Below are 7,136 nucleotides of genomic sequence, written 5' to 3' on the forward strand. Positions count from 1 at the left end.
CCCCCAAAGTCTGTTCTCCCTGCAGCCGCCAGAGAGCGAATTTAAAACGTCAATCAGGCCGAAACCGGTTTGGCTCAGTGGATAGAGCATCGGCCTGCGGACCAAAGGGTCCCAGGTTCGATTCCGGTCAAGGGCATGTACCTGGGTTGTGGGCACATCCCCAGTGGGAGACGTGCAGGAGGCAGCTGATCGATGTTTCTAACTCTCTATCTCTCTCCCTTCCTCTCTGTAAAAAATCAATAAAATATATTAAAAAAATAAATAAAACGTCAATCAGACCACGCCCTGCCTCTGCCTAAAACCTGCTGACTTCCCAGTTCCTTCATAATACGGTACCCACAATAAGCCCCACAATACGTTCATTCATAATAAGCCCTGGCCAAGGGCCTCTAGGTCCTACCCTATCAGCGCTGCCTGTATGCTTTCCCAGTTTTTCTGTTCGCGTGTTTATCTTCACAAAAATAGAGAAGACCCTTTGTACATTAAGAATATTAGCTTTGCCCTGGCTGGTTTGGCTCAGTGAATAGAGCGTCAGCTTGCGGACTGAAGGGTCCCAGGTTCAATTCCCGTCAAGGGCACATGCCCGGGTTGCGGGTTCGACCCCCAGTAAGGGGGGGGGGGTTGCAAGAGGCAGCCGATCAATGGTTCTCTCTCATCATTGATATTGATATTTCTTCTCTCTCCCTTCTGCTCTGAAATCAATAAAAATATATTTAAAAAAAGAATATTAGCTTTATCCATCAGAACTCACTGGTATTTTTCCATTTTGAGACCTGCCTTTTTGTTGCATTCATGGACTGTTTTGACATATAAATCCCTCAAATTTTCCATTATGATTTCTTCCTTGCCTGAGCACTTAGAAAGACTCTCTCCCCTTTAAACTTATATATTCACCAGTATTTTCTCCTAGCGTTGTTATATACACAGAACATCGAAATTGTTCATTACTTTTAAAGTTCTTGACAATTGTAATACATTGCCTACTTGAGACAAATTTTAGAATGATTTTCCCATTTGTCTGCAAAAACCTATTGGGATTTTTATTGGATTTACTTTAATTTGGGGGAGAGACGGCATTCCTGCCCAGGAATATGGTTTGGTTTTTCCATTTACTTTCAGCTTATGGCCCCCAGTAAAGTTTTGTGCTTTTCTTCACTTAGGTCATAAAATCGATTCCTAGGAATTCCATATTTCTTCCTGGGGACACCATCGCAGGCCGAGCCCCTCTTCCTGCGGCCGGGTACCTGGAGAGAGTGAGAGGCATGGGGACGGAGAACTGGAGGTGGCGGTGGGCAGCGGAGGCCCCTCCTGCTAGTGGGAGCCCCGTGGTGGCCACGCTCAGGGTCCGCCTGCCTCTGGCTGCTTTGGGAGATTCAGAGGCGCCCCCTGGCGGCCACCCCCAGGGCCGCGGTTCTGCTAATAATTCCATTTTAACATCACCTCCCCAGACTCCCCTTCCTTGCTAGCTGTTGGAGTCACCACCTCCCGTGAAGGAAGGCAAAAGATTCTGAACATTTCAGATTCAACAAAATACAATTAGAAAGATGGATATACAAAAGTCACTCTAAAGCCAAATTGACTCTTTAAAATGTAGCAGCTACTTACTCATCCACTCAACACCCGTTGGAGCGTATGTTACTCATCAGGCTGGGGATTCAGAGGTGAACCCAGAGAGAGTTAGACCAGGAGCAGAGGAAACAGCAGGGGCTTTTATATATATAGTTCCTCGGTTCCTTGCGTCTTATGTTCTAGTGAAAGGAGACAAAAGCCAATCAAGTAAATAAATGTGATTATTTCCAAGAGTGTGAAGTTCTTTGAATAGCTCAGGAATAGAGAGGGGTGGGGTGGCCATCACTGGCTAGGGGTCAGGGCAGACTTCTCTGCGGAGGTGCACTGAAGTGGAGAGATGAGTGAGGAGGACTCAGCGTGTGAAGATGGGTGCACTACAGATCAACCCCCCCCCCCCTTGTCAAATTCTACTTCTATATTTCTTATAGAAGTAGAAATTCAATCAGGGAAGAAGTGGACTATATGTGTCCTTGTTGCCTGTCCATCCTTTCATATTCATATTTCTCAATGAAGTTATGTCTCACCCACAAGGTGAGGGTGAAGTTCCTGTTTGTCCACAGGGAGAAGGGGGGGGCTGCAGGCCCAGCAAATTGTATTTGTTTAGGGACATGGATGTTGGCAGCTTTGACTTGTGAGAGGGAGGCATTTCTCTTTAGACCTTAAGCTCTCTTTCAGGCTGTGCTTAAGGACTTTTAAAAAATATATATATTTTATTGATTTCAGAGAGGAAGGGAGAGGGAGAGAGAGATAGGAACATCAATGATGAGAGAGAATCATTGATTGGCTGCCTACTGCACGCCCCACATTGGGGATCAAGCCCCGCAACCCAGGTATGTGCCCTGACTGGGAATTGGACCGTGACTTCCTGGTTCATAGGTCGACGCTCAACCACTGAGCCACGCCAGCCGGGCTTACGGAGTTTTTTCTGCTGTAATTATTGTTAGTACAGAAGAGCAAGTCTAGGAATTAATAACACATAGTATTAGGGGCTAAATCATGCCCCACCCCCACCCATATGTTGAAATCCTAACCCCCCAGTATCTCAGAATATGACTGTAGGTGGAGATAGGGTCTTTAAAGGGGGCAATTAAATTAAAACGAAGTCATTAGGGTGGGCTCTAATCCACCATGACCCGCAACCCTCTCTAGTTGTCCTTTTGGCCTCTACAGATGTCCATTTGGAACATCCGGGACGTAACCTTAATTTTCAAAATATTAACATTCTTCCTCAGTAACTTTTGTCTGATGCATGAATGTTCTTTTCTCAAATTATCAAGGTTTTCTTTCAGCCAACAGAGCTCTCAGCCCATTATCATGAGCTTTTTCTTGCATGAGAAATAAGCTGGCTTCCGTGAGAGCCGTGATTCTTTTGAATTTTTCTGACGGAATTTCGGCTTGTACTCTGCGGGTGCCCAGCACGGCTGATCGCGCCATCTGCTTTGGAGCGATTCTGCCCTAACGTTAAAGGGCACGTCGTCTCTAGATTGAATACTTGGTGAACACTCATTTATTTTTCTTGCTGTTATTCAGGGAGGACTTGAAATTATGCTGGTGCTACTGCCTCTCCCTTGGTGTTTTCCTAACTTCAGTAAAGCTTTCTCAGTTTGAAGACTTTAACTATAAGTGTATTGATTACTTTGTTTTCTTCACTAATTTAATGTATATTTGATGTATTTTTAAGTGTTTTAAAATAACCCTTTATTTTTTAAAAAACGATGTTTTTATTGACTTTAGAGAGAGAGGAAGGGAGAGGGGGAGAGAGAGAGAGAATCATTGATCGGCTGCCTCCTCCACACCTCACACTGGGGATTGAGCCCACAATCCGGGCATGTGCCCTGACTGGGAATCCAACCGTGACCTCCGGTTCATAGGTTGACGCTCAACCACTGAGTCACGCCAGCCAGGCTGAACTGACGATCTTTTGATGCATGGAACCAGCTCACCCAACTAAGCCACACGGGCCAGAGTGAAAATAACCCTTTGAGTGACATCAATCAGTTTCTTCAAAAGTCCTTCAGATTAATATTTTAGGAACTCTGTTTCTGGTGCATTCGTTACATCCAATCCAAGTTCCCATCATCCATGTTAATGTTCTCCCAAGAAGGCTACCTAATGAGTCCTCGTTAGCGAGTAGCTACATAGAGGCTTGATCTGATTTTTTTTTTTTTCAGTTTTCTAACATTTCATTTTGTTTGATACATTCATCACTCTCCCTTCCCCTTCTTTGCTTCTTGTGAAAGCAGCTCACACATTCGTGAAGATCATTTTCATCCAAAGCACCTTTTAGCCCTGTCTAAAGTGTCTTTTTAATCCTTCTGATGTATTTTGAAGGCTGTTCTGGCTGCAGGTACTGGATATTAGATGTGTTTTGATGCATCCTCTAAAGACTGGATTCTTCTTTAATGCTAGCCATCAGCACAGCTTGTTCTGAATGTTTATATTTCTTTTTGAAGCATTCTTTTCTAAAAGCCTCTATTTTAAGCCCAAGGAAAGAGTTGGTGGTTTCCAGCTCTTTGTTAATGGTCTCTGGTTTTAAAAAAAAAGATTAAATTTTTTTAGAGCAGTTTTAGATTCACAGCAAAATTAAGAGGTACAGATATTTCCCATAAACCCCTTACCCCCATAGATGCACAGCCTCCTCCACTATCAACATCCCCCAGCAGAGTGGTACTTCGTTACAGTGGATAATCACCCAAAGTTCATAGTTCATCTTAGGGTTCATTCTTGGTGTATATTCTATGAGTTTGGACAAATGTGTAGTGACATATATCCATCATTACAGTGTCATGCAGATATTCTCACTGCACTACAAATCCTGGTCATTCTAATAGGCGTGTAGGGTATCACTGTTGTTTTCATTTGCATTTCTCTGATTACATATGATGTGAAGCATATCTGGTTTTGAGGCATAACAAACAAAATTTGCTGTCGATTGCTTGGGAGGAGGAGGTGAGCAGGAAGGCAAGGAATTGAGGATGATTGTTGATGCAAGAAACTAGAGCCCCACCCTACCTGGTTTGGCTCAGTGGATAGAGCATCAGCCTACAGACTGAAGAAGGGTCCCAGGTTCCATTCCGGTCAAGGGCATATGCCTGGATTGTGGGCTCAATCCCCAGTAAGGGGGGTGCAGCAGGAGGCAGATCAATGATTCTCTCATCATTGATGTTTCTATCTCTCCCTCTCCCTTCCTCTCTGAAATCAATAAAAATATATTTTTAAAAAAAGAAAAGAAACTAGAGCCCTGAGCTTGGGGGTGGGGGGCCTGGTGGGTGGGCCTGCGTGAGTTCTCTTTTGGACCTAGGAGTTCTGGGCTTCTGGACATCCATGTACAGCGGTCCCCTCACACACTGAAGACCTTTTGCCTTGTATTCAGTGACATGTACTGGGTGTAATTCCTCTCTTTCCCCAAGCCATTTTTTAAAAATATCACTTATTTTGTTTCCACCATCTATATATATAAAAGCCCAGCGATCCTTAAGGCGGAATGATCAGAACGACCAGTCGCTATGACGTGCACTGACCACCAGGGGGCAGACGCTCAATGCAGGAGCTGCCCCCTGTGGTCAGTGTGCTCCCACAGCGGGAGCACCGCTCAGCCAGAAGCCGTGCAGTGGCGGTGGTGGGAGCCTCTCCCGCTTCCGTGGTAGTGCTAAGGAACCGTGAGCCAGGCGGTTAGGAGCGAGGAGTCCCAGATTGCAAGAGGGTGCTGGCCAGGCTGAGGCCTCCCCTTCACACGAATTTCATGCATTGGGCCCCTAGTTTCATTATAAAAAATTTTAAGCATACAGAAAACTGGAAGAATTTTCCAGGGGAATATGATATAATGGGAGAAAAGAGACCAACCTCCTATGCAAAAAATTCCAAATAATTGATGCTGTCAAGGAGGTGGAGTCCACCCCCATCCTGGAGTGTACGATGCACATAGCGACACCTTCCTCAGCCAGGGCCATGGTGCTGTGCACCTCACTCTGATACGATGACAATGGCATTTGATCTGGGTGGTCCTCTTCCCAAAATGCAGTCTCATCCTAATCATGAGAAAAACACCCGACAAATCCCAGCCACGGGGGGTGCTGCAATCTGCCTGACGGGTAGAGCTCAAATACATCAAAAGCAAGGCAAGTCTGAGAGGCTCACAGCCAGGGGAGCCCATGGGGACGTGATGAGTAAATGTCGTGTGGGGTCCTGGAACAGAGAAGGACATTAGGGAAAACGAAGGAAGTCTGAATAAAGTATAGACTTTATGGGTCCATTGATTATGACAGATGTACCAAACTAAGTTAAGGCGTCAGTCATAAGAGAAACAGGCCTGCTTTATGGAAACTCTGCACTATCTTTTCAATTTTTCTGCAAATCTAAAACTCTTCTAAAAAATAAAAACCCCACCACATCCTACCACCTACATTCTACCTGTCACATTTTATAATCTTTACCACACATCTCTCTCTGTCTCTTTTTAAAAAAAACATCTCTTGACTATCCACTCCTTTTGCTCAAAACGACACCCAGGAAGCCCTGGCACACAACACACACACTGGGCTCTATGAATGCCCTGGCCCCAGGCTCAGTGGCTGCTAGAAACAAGGAGCTCTACTGCCACCCAGTGGACGTTTTAAAGTAAAGCGTCGCATGCTGGACAAGCTGGAGGAAGGCCCTCGGCTGGCCGGGCTGGGAGTAGTCTCTGAGCTTAGGCTGCACATGAACCGGCCCCTTCTCCAGATCCCCCATCCCAATTCTTACCTAGATCTGGACTTTTCTTTCCTAACTCTGCCCCAATTCCAAACTGTGCAGTAATTTTGTATTTGCTAACCTTCTCCATCTAAGTCTACTACACTTTTCAAGAAAGTCTTTTTTGGAAGGAGATAAATCATGAGGGAGTTGGGCATTTTCCAGTTTTGATGGCCGTGAAGAGTAATTTCTGTGCAGAGGTGTGGCCTGCCCAGCTGCTTTTGAGAGTCTGAAGGCTTCAGCTGGCTGGGTATTGGGGACTGGGGGACGGCGGCCTGGGCCTGGCCTCAGGCAGCAGAAGCTGTGGTCGCAAGAGGCCTTGCTGTGCTGGGCCACACGGTACCTGTTGTGTCAGGCTTTGATGCGCATGTGCTTCCTGAGGGGGTGGGGGGCAGCAGTGCTTTGCATCCCATGGCCTCCTCCATGCGGCTGACCACAGGCATGGCTGCTCATGCCTCTGGGTTAGAAGAAACCAAATGAGCACGTCTAGTTTGGGTTTCCCCAGAAGTAGAGCCTGGGACAAAGGTTTGAACGCTAGTTATTTATTTGGGACTTGATCCCAGGAAGTCCTGGTACAGTGTGAGATATGAGCCAGGGGAAGGAAAGAGTCAGATAAAAGATATGCCATTAAACCATTCATGTGGTGTCCTTGGAGCTGTCTGCTGGCGAGCACCCCCAGCCGGGGTCCAGGACACGGGGGTCGGGGCTGCTTCTGGCGACACCAGCTGCGCGTCTGGTGCTCTGGGCTGCAATAAATAGCTTTCAGAGGCAGAAGAGGGTGCCAAGGGGGTGGGGCGGGGCACTGCTAGGTCCTCTTAGTGTGCTCATATGATGGGGCT

The sequence above is a fragment of the Myotis brandtii genome, unplaced genomic scaffold (genome assembly GCF_000412655.1).
Source record: "Myotis brandtii unplaced genomic scaffold, ASM41265v1 scaffold744, whole genome shotgun sequence".
Lineage (NCBI taxonomy): Eukaryota > Metazoa > Chordata > Mammalia > Chiroptera > Vespertilionidae > Myotis > Myotis brandtii.